This window comes from Giraffa tippelskirchi, chromosome 8 (genome assembly GCF_054371585.1).
Source record: "Giraffa tippelskirchi isolate mGirTip1 chromosome 8, T2T-mGirTip1v1.2.pri, whole genome shotgun sequence".
In the NCBI taxonomy this organism is placed as follows: Eukaryota; Metazoa; Chordata; class Mammalia; order Artiodactyla; family Giraffidae; genus Giraffa; species Giraffa tippelskirchi.
The window spans coordinates 162,715,305-162,732,646 of record NC_137282.1 but is presented as its reverse complement, the minus strand read 5'-3'; the positions used below and the strand labels follow the sequence as shown (position 1 = coordinate 162,732,646).

Below are 17,342 nucleotides of genomic sequence, written 5' to 3'. Positions count from 1 at the left end.
GGGAGCTGATCTGAGGTCAAGTGATGCCCGCAGCACATTCTGCTTGTAGGAGCCGGCCAGGAGGCACCAGAGAACAAAAGTATTCGGGAAGGGGGTGGGGGTGGGGGGGCTGCTAACACTGCTGTGCGTTCAGGCCTCCGAACCACACCCCAACCCGGCCCTGGGCAGCCACCACCCAATCCTGCTGCTACCTAAAAAGATGTCCAGGGCAACCTCTGTCAATTAGCAAGACAGAAGCAGAAAACGGACTGGCCGAGGAGACAGGCCCTCTTCCGCGGCCAGGAGGGAAAGGCAGCCGGTCAGCACGGCCTGCTGGCGTCACGGCCCTCACCCCGGGGGTGAGATCCAGGACAAGGCGGCCACCTGGCACCCTAACCCCCTCAACCAGGATCCAGGGCAGACAGCATCTCTGAGTCAACAAGAAAACCGCCCCAGACCCCCACAAGCTCCTCAAGATAAAGATCCCCCTCCTGGGGTCTGCTACTACTACTACTAAGTCGCTTTAGTCGTGTCCGACTCTGTGCGACCCCATAGACGGCAGCCCACCAGGCTCCACCGTCCCTGGCATTCTCCAGGCAAGAACACTGGAGTGGGTTGCCATTTCCTTCTCCCAAAGCCTGAAGGCCCCCCGCCGGAGGCACATTCCGTAAACCAGGCGGGTGGGGCGGGGATCTCTTGTCTGACCTTCACGTCTGATGAAAATAAAAGTATGCTCAGATGGGCTACAGTCTCCGGGAGGATTTCAGGAGTCTAAGGAAGCCTTGAGATCACTTAGCTTCCAAGACTTGCCCCATTCCCATTAAGATATGGCTGGGCTTCCCTGGTGGCTCAGTGATAAAGACTTCGCCTGCCAGTGCGGCAGACATGGGTTCGATCCCTGGTCTGGGAGACCCCATGTGCCACTAAGCCCACGAGCTGTAATTACTGAGCCGGGGCTCTAGAGTTCAGGAACCACAAGTGCTGAGCCATGAGCCACAACTACTGAAGCCCTGCGGGTCCTGGAGCCCGCGCTCTGCAACAAGAGAGACCACTGTGAGGAGAGACCCTCGCACCCCGGTTAGAGAGAGTCTGCATGCAGCAATGAAGCCAGCACAGCCAAAAACAAGTACGAAAGTAGATAAAATTATAAGAAAAAATAAGATACAGCAAGCAGTCATTTCACTAAGCAAAGGCATGTTCAGAAGGTCTAAACTGTGCAAATCCAGGACAGGGGCGTGGGTTTCACCCCTCGAGGTCACCCGCTGTCACCTCCCTCCTCTCACGCCCCCCACACCAATCACCAGTCACCAATGCCCAAGGGCGCTCGTGCCCAGCACACCAGCACCCGCCCCCACCCCGTCCGCTCTGCAGACAGCCTGCGTCATGGGGACCTGCCGGGGTTCACGTGCCACCCTTCTGCTGCGGGTGACCGCGGGTAGGGCTGGAAAACGCCACTTCCAGACTGCCCTACTGCTAAGCTTTCCCACGTGGCTGGGGTTCAGCCAGTCATCTGCCCCTCAAAATAACCTTCCGCGCATAACCTGGAGCTGACTTCCGGGGTGACTGAATTAGGAAGAGAGGGAACTGGGGGAATATGGGCTTCAGGAGCCCGCCCTCGGCGGCCCGTGAATCCTGAGTGCTGGTTCCATGACCCATCTCCCTGGGGGGGAGGGGAGGGGGCCTGCACATCGCCATCCTCCACCCCCAAACTCACACGGGGTCTCCACGAATTAACCCCTCAAAGCCACTCCCTCCCTCAACCCCACTCTCTCCCTCAACAAAGGCGGGACAGGCCCCTAGTTTATCACTTTGTCACTCATCAGCGAGTTTGCCAAGGCCGTGAAAGTGTGGAAGCCACAGCTCTGCTTTACAGCCTGACACTTGCTTTCTTTGCTGTTGTTCCAGGACCAGGGATGGTCCTCAGTTAGGGAACTGACCCCAGAATGTGATCTCAATATTAGTTGCCCATTTTTTTTTTTTTAAAGGCAGCAGTTAAAAAACATCTGGTAGACTGTTTACCTACCTATACATTTCAAGGATAAGCTAAAAGAAAGAAAACTGCTATTACTTTCTAAGGGATAAATCTAGTTGCTTGACTTGCCAGAGGAGAGAAATATTCATCGAGGAAACTAATGAAATTTCTAAAGAAGATGGAAAATAAATGGGACGGGAGGAAAAGAATCTTATTTTCAGCAATAATGAAAACTCTAATAAAGTGAAATGCAAACAAGAACATAAAAAAAGCAGACGGAAACAGATTACTTATCCAGTTTTGAGGTAAAGAGGGGCTCCCTACGGATAAAAACTAAAACAGGGAAAACTACCCAAGGAAAAGATGATGGATTTTATACGTGGATCTGTTACTCCTGAGTTATTATTCATTTTACTTATTTAAAATCTCCTCACATCAAAAATAACATAAGCAATATTATAAAGACTTACATTTCAGGATACACTGCAAGGGGATAGGAGTCTGCCAGCCCCTAGAAAGGCCACTTTGGCACAGGGGTGATCTTCATCTGGAGGCAAAGGAGGATCAGCAGATGCAGAAAGCAGCCTCCTCAGAGCCCCTCCATCTGCCAAAAAGCAGAAACTCCAGAGGAGTGGAGAGGACCATAAACCCCCTCCCCGGGGAAGCCCCGAGGCCGTGAAGACAAAGTCGGGCCGAGATGTGTCTGCAAACAACTTCACTGACAGATTAGGAGTCTGGGACTGACATGTGGACACACTACTATGTATAAAACAGTAAATCAACAAGGGCCTGCTATACACCACAGAGGACTCTACTCGATATTCTGGAATAACCTCAACGGGAAAAGAATTTGAAAAAGAACAGGTATATGTGTAAAGGTAACTGAATCACTTTGCTGTACACTAACTCAACATTGTAAGTCAACTACGCTCCAATATAAAATAAAAACTTCAAAAAACCTCACAGAAACAACCCTCACCTTCCATTAGCTCCCCCCCATATATTTACTTCCCAAGTCTGCTGCCCCTAAAAGCCCCAGCTCTTCTCCCCCTTTTCTGCAAACGTGTTGGCCTTTGTTAAGATGCTCCGTGAGCCCAAGCTCTGCCCATCCTTCTGAGCGCTCTGTGCCCGGCTGCACTTGGCAGTGAACCCTGGTTCCCTCTTGTTCGGCTGCCTTCCCTCAGTTTAGCTGCCAGGGCCCCAGGCACAGAACCTAGGAGGGTGGAAGGAAGAGATTTCTTCCTACAATAGCCAGAGGGTTACTATCCTTTGGAGAAGGGAATGGCAATCCACTCCAACATCCTTGCCTGGAGAATTCCAAGGACAGGGGAGCCTGGTGGGCTAAAGTCCATGGGGTCACAAAGAGTCGAACATGATTGAGCAATCAATGCTTACTATCCATAGTCAGTATTTCCATAACAATATTGATTGATACTCTAAGTTTCTGGTCAAGCATCCAGAAAATTAACAAAATATGAAACAAATGGCTAAAGGACACCTGGGAAGTACTCCATTCTGCTAATGAAAATCAAAGCTCAATACTTGATTAACTAAAAATTGTGTGTGTGTGTGTGCTATGTCAATTCAGTTGTGTCCACCTCTTTGTGACCCCATGGACTATGGCCCGCCAGGCTCCTCTGTGCATGGGATTCTCCAGGTAAGAATACTGGAGAGGGTTGCCATTTCTTTCTCCAGGGGATCTTCCCGACCCGGGGATCGAACCCATGTCTCCTGCATCAGCATGCAGATTCTTTACCACTGAGCTACCAAGGACGTCCAATTAAAATCAAAGCTTAATACTTTATTTTTTTTTTAAGTTTCCCAAAGATGCAGGAGAAACAGAGGATCAAGTCTGTGCTGGGCATGTCAACAAAGCACTGAGTTTCTGGAAGGCTGTCTGGCAGCATGCATCCCGTGACTTGAAATTGTGACCACTCTTTATCCCAGTAATTCCTTTTCTTGGAACTTTTTCCCAAGGAGACCTTGAGGGCAGCCCGCAGATGTCCCGGCACAATGATCCCTAGTGTCTGTCACTTGTGAGAAATGGGACCCTGCCTGAAGTCCAGCAAGACTACAGAGCATTCGCACGTCTGCGTCTGAAAGCAAATGATCCAGAGAGACGCTCCCAATACAGTGCTAGGAGACGGCCTCAGCATGAAAGCCACGGGTCCAGGAGGCGTCGGGGTGAAAGTGTGCCGGTCACTCGGTCATGTCCGACTCTTTGCGACCCCATGGACTGTAGCCTTATTTCCGATTTTATACTTTTCTTGACTTTTCCAAAGTTTCTACAATTAATCTATAAACCTTACAATGAGAGAACAAATATAGGTAATGTTAGCTCCCACCCACGGACATAGAAGTGATGGTGGTGAGGGTGAGACAAAATCATTAAAAATAAAAAAAACAACCAAAAATTTTTCACCTTTTCAGGAATATGCATTTTAACACAACCTAAACACTCAGGCTGGTTAGGAAAGTGACTGTGGACAAACTGAGGAACTGGGAAGATCACTGTGACTCAATGTTGTTTAATCGCTCAGTCGTGTCCAACTCTTTCGTGACCCCATGGACCCCCTGGACCCCACCAGGCTGCTCTGTCCACGGGATCTCCCAGCCAGGAATACTGGAGTGGTTGTCATTTCCTTCTCCAGGGGATCTTCCTGACCCAGGGATCGAACCCGCGTCTCCTGCACTGGTAGGCGGATTCTTTACCACTGAGTCACCGGTGAAGTGATATTAATTAATGCTCACTGACTAAAGCCAAAAACATTTTTTAGGGAACTAAATGAAAAATTCCCCCCAAGTTCCATCGTCGAAGCTGGAGATCCCCATTAGAAACCATGAGGCTTTTAGCAGTCACGACACACATGTGCTCTAGAGCTGAGGAGCCAGTGGAGATGAAAGGAAGCGTTTCTGCTCAGACTACAAAGGGGATAACTGCTGAAAATTTCAAAAGCTTAAATAAAACAGCCTTCCTGACTGAGCTGTAGGGCTTTAGAGAAATGCAAGGTCAGCATTCTTCTGCAACCTTTTCCCCTGAAGCGGCATTTCACCGGTCCCTCATGAACCACCATTTCATACGCTGAGGGTTCGCCCCGCTCTGCGCTTCTCAACTGGAGACAACAGGAGTAGCAAACACACACACACGCACTCTCACACACACACTCACTCCCACTCTCCACCCTGGAAGGCTGGTCATGTAAGCTGGATCCATAAAGCACGTCAGCTACAGTCAGCTGTTCAACGGGTCTGTGCTTTCCAGTGGCTTTTTCTTTCTTTTTTTTAACCGAGCTGTATTTGGATTTTTCCCTAAAAGTTTCTATCAAAATTCAAGAAATACTGCATGTTTTGAAAACCCCAAACTATTCTCTGCTTTTTGCCTCTGAGCTCATTCTGCAATTTTAGGAGACTGGCTACTGTCGACAGTAGCCAACAGAGCTGCCAATTGGGGCTGGCACTCTCAGAAGCTTCCTTAAATGACATAGCGAACAACCTTGCCAGATGCTCTGGGAGGTCTTTCATTTTTTCTTTTTAGTTTTGCTTCTCTGTTTTTCATTCATTGCTGCTCACGTGGTTTCCCCCCTAACTCGGTGCCCAAAACTCAAACATGGCACACTGAGGGGAACAGTGGAACCAAAAACCCACCACGAGCCTGCTGGTGCTGCCCGGAAGAGACCCACAAGCCTGAATCCCGTGTGTGTGTGTGTGTGTGTGTGTGTGTGTGTGTGTGTGTGTGTGTGTGTGTGTGTGTGTGCAAATGTTGCTGTCAGGGGCTTTCCTGGTTCTGACTGAATTTGACCATTTTTTAAAGGTCTGGAAAAATAAAACCTCTTATTCAGAGCACGGAGAACTATATTCAGTATCTTGTAATAAACTATAATGGAAAAGAATTTTTAAAAGAATATAATAATATTATATATATATAATGTATATATGTATTTGATCTCCTTGGACAGCAAGGAGATCAAACCAGTCAATTCTAAGAGAAATCAATGAGTTTTCTAAGAGAACACTCATTGGAAGGACGGATGCTGAAACTGAAGCTCCAATACTTTGGCCACCTGATGTGAAGAGCTGACTCACTGGAAAAGCCCCTGATGCTGGGAAAGATTGAAAGTGGGAGGAGAAGAGAGTGGCAGAGGATGAGATGGTTGGATGGCATCGCTGACTCAGTGGACATGAACTTGGGTGAACTCTGGGAGATGGTGAGGGACAGGGAGGCCTGGCGTGCTGCAGTCCATGGGGTCGCAAAGAGTCGGACACGACTTAGTGACTGAACAACAGTGACAGATATAATGTATAACTGGATCACTTTGCTGTACAACTGAGACCAACGCAACACTGTAAATCAACTGTACTTCAATTTCTTAAAAAAAAAAAGAGAGAACTTAAAAGGAAATAGAAAATTATCTACCTAAACAGGCCCTGAGTAGTAGATGTAGGATCATCCCTGGGCAGTAACACTCAATTTTCCTCTACTTTTTCTGAAAGGAAGCAAGGGGGTGTACAGTCTAAGCAGAGGTTATGTTAGTGAATGTTCTGATTAATCTGCCATCACGCCCTTGATGGCACCGGGCGATGCCGAATCTACATTCCGCAGGCAGCCGAGATGGCAGATGAGCAGCGACCTTCTATCAGCCAAAACCTTGGAGAGTCTCTCCAAACGCCGCAGTGCATATCTCACTACCTCCAAGAAACGGAGTCGACAGCACACACTATATACGCAAAAGGGCTATTGCAAAACCAGAAAAAAAGGGAGAAAAAAAGCCACCACCGAGAGTACTAAACCCGAGGAACTACTCGTGGCCTGAAATCAACACACCGGCTTCTAACACATAACTGATATTAGTAACTGAAACACTCTTAGATATTAAAAAGTTGCCTCATGTGTTACTAAAAGAGACCTTTAGTATAATACAGTGCAGGGGCAAAAGTGAAAGTGAAAGAAAGAAAGTGAAAGTCACTCAGTCGCGTCCGACTCTTTGTGACCCCATGGACTATAGAGTCCATGGAATTCTCCAGGCCAGAATACTGGAGTGGGTAGCCTTTCCCTTCTCCACGGGATCTTCCCAACCCAGGGATGGAACCCAGGTCTCCCGCATCGCAGGCGGATTCTTTACGAACCGAGCTATTAGGGAAGCGCCAGCAGGAGCAAAACTGGACTCTATCACTTAAAACAGCCTCCCTAATCCTGGAAAGGAGCCAAGTGTGGGGACCTCTGGACAGGAGGGTCAGAGAAGCCTTGGAATGAGAAGAATGTGATGACCCCCGTGACCAACCCCGGAAGAACTCAGAGGAAGAAGGAAGAGACTTTTCACCTGTGAAAGTGCACGCCCGGTGGGCTGTGCCCTGACCTCTCTCTGCCCGTGAAGAGCCTGCGGGCCGAGCCGCCCTCACCTCTGTGCACACAGCAGCTGCCCCTGCCCGGCCAGGGCCTGGCCGCACCTGCTCCCCACACCCGTCCTCCCAGCTCCACGCACACCCGATCTTTCCTCAGGGCCTGCTCCAAGCCTGAAGCTCCTTTCAACCCCAGGCCTTCAACAGGGACCACCACCTGCGGGCTGGAGAATGGCAGCCTTTCTGTACTACTGGCATTTTTCCTTTGAACGGGCCCATATTACCTTTGTAAGCACACAGTTAATTACAAGGGGTGAAAAATTAGAGAGATGCAATGAATACACTTCTGTATATTTAATAAAGACAGCTGAGCCGCTCTCCTCTTCCTCATGCCCCGGTCAGTACTCCTATGGCAACCTGTACTCAGGGTAAATAGCCAGACCACTCATCGGAACGTATCACACTTGCCTGCTGTTTACAGATCTTTCCTTCCCCAGCTCAGCAGACCACAGCCTGCAGACCCAGCGCGGCCCTGCCAGCTGTTCTGCACGTAGTCTGATGGGCGTCTAGCCGCACGCCTTGGTCCATGCCTGATTCTGCTCGTGTACAAGTGTGTGTGCAGAGCAGTGTGGGCAACACAGACCACACCGCCTGCAAAGCAGAGAACGTCTACTACTCAGCCCTGCACAGGGACAGTCTGCTGACCCCGGGACGGGGCCGAAAGCTCCTGGAAGAAAGGGACTGAGTCTTCAGTCTCTAAGCCGATGTCTGCGACGGGGCAGGACAGCAAGTGGAGCCGCCACCCGGAAGTGGACGTGTCCATGTCTGCCTGTGTCCACTGTGCCAGGGATCGTCTCACCTCTCCTCCTCTCTGCAATTATTTCTTCCAACAAGATTAAAACAATGAATATACAGTTTACGACATCTGTATAGGCAATATGGTTTTTAAGTGTCTCTGCCACATTTTTGATTATCAGTCATTTTCCCCAAGGGAAGGAAAATTCTAGTTTTATTATAAAAACCCATAGAATATTGGTATGAGAAATTTACTGAAAACAATGAACAATTCTTTCTTAATAGAACAAATCTGTTATGTAAATTAAGCATCGTCTCAACATTTGCTGAGTACCTGCCATGGTCTAGGCGCTCTGTTGGCTGCTTGGACTAAGTGTCTAATTCAGGTATCAGAACAGCCCTGCAACTCAGGCTTTACGACCAGTGAGCCCACTTTACAGATGAGGAAACTGAGGCTGAGGGGAAGCAACAAGACCAAAGTCAAATGGTTTCTCACAAGTTTATAAATCTGCATCTGATTAAAATTCATGCTCTTTCCCCAACCGTCAACTCAAAGAGACAGCCCTCATTCATGCAAACACAAACAATTCTCTGGTTTATATTATGTTGTTAGGGGTTACAGCATCTGTCTTGCCAGGTATTCAGAAGACTTCAGATACATGGAAGCAAAGCATAACCATGGAAGCAAAACAAGCTTTGTTGTTACTTTATTGTTTTGATGACTAAACAAAAATAGCTGGTAATGTCCCTGTGACTAGCAAGGATGTACTCAAGGGCAGTAATTAAAAATAATATCCCAGGGTCTTATTTTTCATAAAATTTTAGTTCCAAAATGCTGGGAAAAGTCAAGATTAACATCTTGATTTTGAAAATGAGAAACCTGAAACCCAGAGAGGTGAAGTGACTTGTTCAAGTCACCTGTAGCTGGGCCAGGACTCCTGGACGGCAGTCATCCCAGTTCAGGCTGCAGTGAAAGGTCGCACTTCCTGACAGGTGGCCCCGATGCAAACTGTCCGGGTCCATCACTGCTGAGCAGGACAATGACACGCGGCCAAGCTCCTGAGCTCAAGGTCACCCATCTCAAGGTCACCCGTCTGCGTCACCTTTACTCTGCTCCAAAGGATTTTTAAAAGCTGACTCAACATTCCAATTGGGACCAACTCTTGGGCTTCTTGTCAAATGGTCACTTTTTAAATACTAAATGAATCAGAAAAGCAAAATGGCTGTCTGAGGAGGCCTTACAAATAGCTGTGAGAAGACAGGAAGCGAAAAGCAAAGGAGTAAAGGAAAGATATATCCATTTGAATGCAGAGTTCCAAAGAATAGCAAGGTGAGATAAGAAAGCCTTCCTCAGCGATCAATGCAAAGAAATAGAGGAAAACAATACAATGGGAAAGACTAGAGATCTTTTCAAGCAAATTAGAGCTACCAAGGGAACATTTCATGCAAAGATGGGCTCAATAAAGGACAGAGATGCTAGGGACCTAACAGAACCAGAAGATATTAAGAAGAGGTGGCAAGAATACACAGAAGAATTGTACAAAAAAGTTCTTCATGACCCAGTCAATCACGATGGTGTGATCACTCACCTAGAGCCAGACATCCTGGAATGTGAAGTCAAGTGGGCCTTAGGAAGCATCACTACGAACAAAGCTAGTGGACGTGATGGAATTCCAGTTGAGCCATTTCAAATCCTGAAAGATGATGCTGTGAAAGTGCTGCACTCAAAATGCCAGCAAATTTGGAAAACTCAGCAGTGGCCACAGGACTGGAAAAGGTCAGTTTTCGTTCCAATCCCAAAGAAAGGCAATGTCAAAGAATGCTCAAACTACTGCACAATTGCACTCATCTCACATGCTAGTAAAGTAATGCTTAAAATTCTCCAAGCCAGGCTTCAGCAATACGTGAACCGTGAACTTCCAGATGTTCAAGCTGGTTTTAGAAAAGGCAGAGGAACCAGAGATCAAATTGCCAACATCTGATGGATCATCAAAAAAGCAAGAGAGTACCAGAAAAACATCTATTTCTGCTTTATTGACTATGCCAAAGCCTTTGACTGTGTGGATCACAATAAACTGTGGAAAATCCTGAAAGAGATGGGAATACCAGACCACCTGACCTGCCTCTTGAGAAACCTGTATGCAGGTCAGGAAGCAACAGTTAGAACTGGACATGGAACAACAGACTGGTTCCAAACAGGAAAAGGAGTACGTCAAGGCTGTATATTGTCACCCTGCTTATTTAACTTATATGCAGAGTACATCATGAGAAACGCTGGGCTGGATGAAGCACAAGCTGGAATCAAGATTGCCAGGAGAAATACAAATAACCTCAGATATGCAGATGACACCACCCTTATGGCAGAAAGTGAAGAAGAACTAAAGAGCCTCTTGGTGAAGGTGAAAGAGGAGAGTGAAAAAGTTGGCTTAAAGCTTAACGTTCAGAAAACTAAGATCATGGCATCCGGTCCCATCACTTCATGGCAGATAGATAGGGAAACAGTGGCAACAGTGGCTGACTTTATTTTTCTGGGCTCCAAAATCACTGCAGATTGTGATTGCAGCCATGAAATTAAAAGACGCTTACTCCTTGGAAGGTAAGTTATGACAAACCTAGATAGCATATTAAAAAGCCCAGACATTACTTTGCCAACAAAGGCCCGTCTAGTCAAGGCTATGGTTTTTCCAGTGGTCATGTATGGATGTGAGAGTTGGACTATAAAGAAAGCTGAGTGCTGAAGAATTGATGCTTTTGAACTGTGGTGTTGGAGAAGACTCTTGAGAGTCCCTTGGACTGCAAGGAGATCCAACCAGTCCATCCTAAAGGAGATCAGTCCTGGGTTTTCATTGGAAGGACTGATGTTGAAGCTGAAACTCCAATACTTTGGCCACCTGATGTGAAGAGCTGACTCATTGAAAAAGACCCTGATGCTAGGAAAGATTGAGGGCAGGAGGAGAAGGGGATGACAGAGGATGAGATGGTTGGATGGCATCATCGACTCGATGGACATGGGTTTGGGTGGACTCAGGGAGTTGGTGATGGACGGGGAGGCTTGGCGTGCTGCAATTCATGGGGTCGCAAAGAGTCGGACACGACTGAGTGACTGAACTGAACTGAACTGAACTTGGGCTTCTTGTCAAATGGTCACTTTTTAAATTATAAATGAATCAGAACAGAGAAGAAGCTAAACCAGTTTTCTCCATTTCAACATCAGTCTAACCATCTTGAAAGAACATGAATGATATGAGGTGAAGTGGCGTCTTCAGATGAGGATGCTGTTTGCTTCGTCTGACTCAAATCAGAAACCAGGGTGACTGTGGAGCTAAATGATCGCCTTTTCCACAAGATCTGCTGACACCAACTTGCTAAACAAGCTACACAGATCCCTCAGCTGCTGAACTCTCAAAAGTTCTAGTGCAACATGATTTGGGGAATTTTTACCAATCTGGCCGTTTTCTTTGCTGCACTTGGGCCGGGCAATAGTTTACCAAGGTCTCCGAAGAAGAGCACTGTCAGATAAACAGAGCCTGGAGGAGGCCAGGAATTCAGAGACTGACGCGGGAGTGGGCTGGGCTGGGAGCAGCTGGCACCTGGGTGAGGGCGCAGGTTCCCCGAGTTTCGGTTCTAGTCACGTGACCTGGGAGCGTTACCTCACCTCTCGGGGGCCTGGGTTGCAACATCTATGATATAAAGGTCATAAAACTTGTAATATGGGTTTGTTATGAGTCAAAACTAATACAAAGCATGTGCCTGTGTAGTCACTGGCACAAGTGATGATCGCTCATTAATTCAGTCTGCCATTTAAAGCAGCTCCTTTAGGGCTTATGTCTGCTGGGAACACTTGCAGGAGAGGCTAATAAAGCTACTTTCAGAAAGGGTTTGGATATGAGAGTCTGGGTCATTCATGGAGCCTTACCCTAACTGATCCCAGTGGAGGGGTGGCACCGGAAGAGACGGGGGGGAGGCGAGCAGAGACGATGCCCCTGGGCACAGCCGTGTCCGCCGCTGGGCAGGGTCTGCAGGGCAGCGGGCGCCGGTCCCCACACGGTCTGTGCCCCTCACACCCTTTCCCTGAGCTCAGATGCGATGCCCTTTGCTTCAGCAGCCGCAGATAGGGACAACAACCCAGCCTCGCGAACCAGACATCCCACAAACAGGCATACTCGCGAACCAGACATCCCACAAACAGGCATAAACACAGTGCTTCTCTGACCCCAAGGAGAAAAGGGAGGCTGCTTCTCAAAAGCTAACAACATTATTACACCCAAAAGGGTGTTTACATTCTCCCCCCTTGAACCAACTATTAATATCTCCAAAGCACTGAGCTGAATTGGCAACGTGACAGCTCAGGTGACAGGGCGGTTTGTCTCCTGCCGCCCAGGGCTCAGCGGGACCCGGGCCGTCCTCATCCTGCAGGGCTGGGGTACCCCCGCGGGGAAGGGCATCCGCTCCCCCGCAGTCCCAGCGGAGGACACGGCTGTCCCCGGGGGGCATCATCTCCGGTGCTGGCTGTACTGACAGGACATGTGGCTGGAAGAAACCCCTGCCTCGGGATCAGTGAGGGACCAAGTTAACAGACAGTTCTCTAAGATCTTCCTCGAATAAAACACAAAAGCATCCTTAAGCCAACCCCAGAACCAGCTCCCGGAGGAATACCACCCACTGTTGAGAACCAGAGGGACAGACCCCTGGGACCCACAGCAGGCTGGCCAGGTGGGCGAGGGAGATGGACAGACAGCCGGAGCGGGGAGGTGGGGGCAGAGACCCCTCAGGCCCGAGTGGCTGCGAGTGGCCAGGCTGGGCCTCAGGTGGCCTCCTTTGCAGGTCCCCAAAGCCGCATGGGTACGCTCACCTCCTCCCCTGCCAGCTGGCCAGAATCACCCGGGCTTTATTTACTACTGAGGACAGGCCTGGGAAGGTGGGCTCCTGAGAGGAGTCTTCTGCTGCTAACGCATTTGAAATTGCAGCACTTAGGAACCTTGGGAAACCTGGGCTCTTTCTTGTAACAGTATTAACTGCATCAGAGTTGGGGTTTGGCGGGCATGGCCTTGCTAACTAAGTCAGGGCACCTGAATTCCATCCTAGCCTTGGGCATGCTCTAAAAGCATGCAATTCACATATAACCAGATGAAAACCCTCCATCACCCACTGATTCAAGAGAGCAGATTTTACAAAGTTTGCCACAGGGCCACCAAGGCCACTCTCTGGGCACTCCATCCCCTCTAAGGCATGCAGGAAGCAGAAGAGAAGTGAACGGCCCATGAATGAAACCTTCAGCTGGACTGTGCTCCCCTGCAGGGCTGCATCTTTAAGACACATTCACTCCTAAGTCAGCAGGGGAGGCATTTTCTGAAGGTGCTTGAAAGGGCACCCACAGGTGACGCAGAGAAGCTGGAGTCTGCTGTGCAGGACTTCTCAGAGCCTTTACTAGACTGCACACCGTGGTTCCTGAAGCGGGGGCTCTGTGATTCCACCTCCCAAACCTGAGGCCTTGGAAACCCTCCACCCTACACCTTGTAAAGGGCATTTTTCAAATTGCACAACAAGAGATGTTGCTATGTACATTCTGTTCCCCTTATGACCTAATATACAATCACAATGCAAATTACAACATGGCAGTTCTGGGATTTTGAGCCTGGGGTATAATACTTCAGTCACCCCTGCGCCTACATGAGGGAGGGGGCCTGCTATTCACATGTGTCAAAGGACAGTCAAAGGCAGCAGAGGAATGTTTTCTATATTTGATCAGAGAAAATGAAAATAACATTGTTCTGTGTGTCTATAAAGACTATAAAGGCTAACTGGTGACGGATGAGCAAACACTCATTACTCTTCGAAGACATGCAGAAGGTCAACTCTGGCAAAACGCAATCACCGTGCACAGTTCAGCCTCCTCAAAAGGATGGGAACCTGCGCTGGACGTCACCGCCTCTTGCAGGAGGATGCTCGGTCAGCCAAGTCCAGTGGCACTTACGGATTCCTTAAGGAGTAGTTCCATCAACAACAGAAGTGAACGCAGGACACAAACAGGTATTTCTATGTCTCTGTGCAAACCCAGGTGCTCAGACGGTAAAGAATCTGCCTGCAATGCAGGAGACCCAGGTTCCATCCCTGGGTCGGGTAGATCCCCTAGAGAAGGGAATGGCAACCCAGTCCAGTATTTTTGCCTGGGAAATCCCGTGGACAGAGGAACCTGGCAGGCTACGGTCCAGGGTTGCAAACAGTGAGACAAGACTGAGCAACTAACACTTCCACTTTGTGCAAAGCACAACAGCCCAAAAGTAGGAGCCACCCGAGGCCCATAAACACATGGATGGATGTGTGAAATGTGGGCCACACACACAGTGGAAGATTATTGAGCCCTAAAAAGGCAGGAGACGCTGCCACAGGTTATACCAAGGATGACCCTTGGGGACACTACACTCAGTGAGATAAGTCAGTTACAAAAGGGCAAATAGTGTTTGATTCTACTTATCCGAGGTTGTTACAGTCAGATCCATGGAGACAGAGAGTAGAAAGGTGGGTGCTGGGATGCGGGGAGTGAGTGTTGAATGGGGAGAGTCTCAGGAAGATGAAAACGTTCTGGAGATGATGGTGGTGATGGTTGTACAATATCGTGAATGTACTTAATACTAGTGAACCATATACCTAAAAATGGTTAACACGGTTACGTTTTACTTAATATATATCTTATCAGAATTTTAAAAAGTGAAATAAAATTGTGTTCCAGTTCTAACAACGACGAACCTGAGATGACTGGTCAGCGTTCTGCTTAGCTCACACACGGGGGCTGCCCCTCCAAGAGCAGGAAGCGCAGGGCAGCTCCTTCCTGCCCGGTAACTCCAGGAGCCCGAGCGCTGAGCCGAAAGGCGGTGAAGATGCGGGGACCACCCCTCGCCCCTGCTCAGCACGGCGCCTGCGCGCGGCGCGGCGCCTCTGCTAGACCAGGTCTGGGACTCACAACCACGCATGCATGCGGCGGCGAAGCCCGCGCTGTGAACAAGCCCCGTGTAAAATCACGGTTCACAAGGTCTTCTTTCAAATCATGGGGCTGGTTTTACAAAAGCTGGAGGAGCCGAGCCCCCGGCTGCCGCATACACTGCCGTCCAGGGCACCGCCTTCCTGAGCGCAGGAGAGACGCTTTCCTCTCGGGCGCAGAAACGCCACCACCGTCAGGATAAACTCATCCTCTCTGCAGAGCACGGATCCCCCGTCCCTAAACTGGGGTCTCAAGACAAGCGCATCCCTGGTGCCTTCACCTGCTTCAACAGGAGGTGAAGTTCACCGGGGACGAGGCGTGTGCACCGGCACAAACACGCTTCCCGACAAAAGGCCCGCGGACTTGAAAACGGGACAACCCACGGAAAGCGCCACGGCTTCCGAGCTTCGCAAGGGGCAGGAACCCTGTCTGCCCGCACTTCGCGGCTTCCTTTAGGGTCTGCAGACGGAGGAGGGAGGTCGGGAGGGCCGACCCCCTCCCACACCCCAGCCCTGCTGGCGAACCTTCATCTAACCCCCTCTTCGCCCTGCAGGGGACAAGCAGGACCCTGTGAGCACATCCATGGGAAGAGAATTCCCCGGCCCGTACCTACACACTGGCCGCCGCTCTGCCTTCAGCTGTGGCTGGTGGACGGCGGACACCCCCTCCGTTTTGTTTGGCCTCCTGCTCCAAACTTCACACCAGAGCTGTCTGCCTGCACCAGACTCACCCAGGTCTCCCCTAAGCCAGGAGGGACGGGGGTCCCCAGCACAGTCCCCGTGTGTCTGGGGAGTCCGCAGCCCAGCGTCCCCGGAGAGGGGAGAAGGACCGCAACACACGTGGTACCCGCCCCGCGGTCACGGGACCAGCGGGTCCTCTCGGGGCTCCTCCCGCCGCCCCAGCACCATCCTCGGCCCCCTCATCACCCGAGGGGTGCAGGGCAGCTATGGGCCAGGACGCTCGCCCGGGAAGCTCTACGTAGATTCCTGCATCCCAGAGCCTGCAGCTTCTCCCCCACAGGCACCCTCTCACTCCTGCTTCCGACCCCCAGAAAGAAAAGAGAAAGAGGAAGGCTGACCCAGATGACAAGCAAGGCAAGGCCTCCCACCCGCTGCTCTGATTCTGTCAATCAGCTTGGAAGCCTCAGAACTGAAAGGTAAGGAGGACTAGGAAGGGAGTACTAAGTTCTGAACTTCACGTTCACGGCAGCCTGCGCGTAATGCGCGGGGACAGGGGACCCCAAGCGCAGCGCGCGAGTGATGGAAGACGGGTCAGAGGCCATGGGAGCTGGAGCGGCCATCAACGTGGCGGGGACGTGGATGAGGCCCACGAGAGACGCCGGGGCGAGCAGCGGACACGAGGCCGCGGGGTCACTGCTGTGCTGCCTGAGGCGGACACGCCTGCTGGGGCGGGGGACGGAGCTGCACGTGCGGGGCATGCTGCGGCTTAATTCAGGATCAGAGGCAAGGGGGCTTCCCTGGGGGCTCAGATGGTAAAGTGCAGGAAACCCAGGTTCGATCCCTGGGTTGGGAAGATCCGCTGGAGAAGGAAATGGCAACCCACTCCAGCCTTCTTGCCTGGAGAATCCCATGGACAGAGGAGCCTGGGGGGCTACAGTCCATGGGGCTGCAAAGAGTCGGACACACTGACCAAACACTTTCGATTTTTTCTAAAAGGCATGTAAATGGATCCAAACCCACTGAACTACATGCTTAAAATCTTACTGTTTTATACTGTATTTAATTGTACCTCCATTAAAAAATTTTTTTTGAAACTTTTTATTTTGTATTGGAATACAGCCGATTAACAGTGTTGTGATAGCTTCAAGTGAACAGTGCAGGGACTCAGCCATATGTATATATGTATCCATTCTCCCCCAAACTCCCCTCCCACCCAGGCGGCCACACAGCATGGAACAGAGTGTCCTGGGCTGCACAGTAAGCAGGTCGGTAGGGAAAGAGCAAGTTAGCCGAGGCGGCGGTGGTCAGGCTCTCTCGCCCACTCCGTGCACGTCCTGCAGCTGGATCACTTAGGGCACTGCGCACTCGTGTGACATGGTCCTACATGAGCACCACCAGAGAAGCCCCAGGAGAGTCGCGTCGCATTTTGTCACCGTCGACGCTGCCGTGTCAACCATTAGGGAGTAAAGCAGTTTGGCCCTGCTGCTGCGAATCAAGAATGTCTGTAGTTCCCACGGCTCCTCACAAGTTCTTCCAGTTTTCGCGCCTGCGCCTGGCCCACCCGGTTCAGCGAACAGCGACAGGAGGTCCTTGTTGGTGA

General features: G+C 50.2%; 1 protein-coding gene and 1 long non-coding RNA gene across 8 annotated transcripts in view; one reads left to right on the top strand and one right to left on the bottom strand.

The window, feature by feature from the left end:
• Positions 1-17,342, bottom strand: part of SLC22A23 (solute carrier family 22 member 23) — a 124,133-nt gene that overhangs the window by 88,277 nt on the left and 18,514 nt on the right. Inside the window, exon 1 of one of the 7 annotated variants that reach the window (XM_081524206.1) lies at positions 15,672-15,775. The exons of 5 other annotated variants lie outside the window; for them this stretch is intronic. The gene's annotated coding sequence lies outside the window, so the exon portion shown is untranslated. Of the gene's footprint in view, positions 1-14,830; positions 14,986-15,671; positions 15,776-17,342 lie in introns of those variants that run through there. One more of the 7 variants, XM_081524204.1, reaches the window with a different exon arrangement.
• Positions 13,708-17,266, top strand: LOC145518935 (uncharacterized). Its single transcript, XR_014063474.1, has 4 exons — positions 13,708-14,113; positions 14,814-15,519; positions 15,616-16,218; positions 16,960-17,266. It is a non-coding gene; the product is annotated as an uncharacterized LOC145518935 (long non-coding RNA).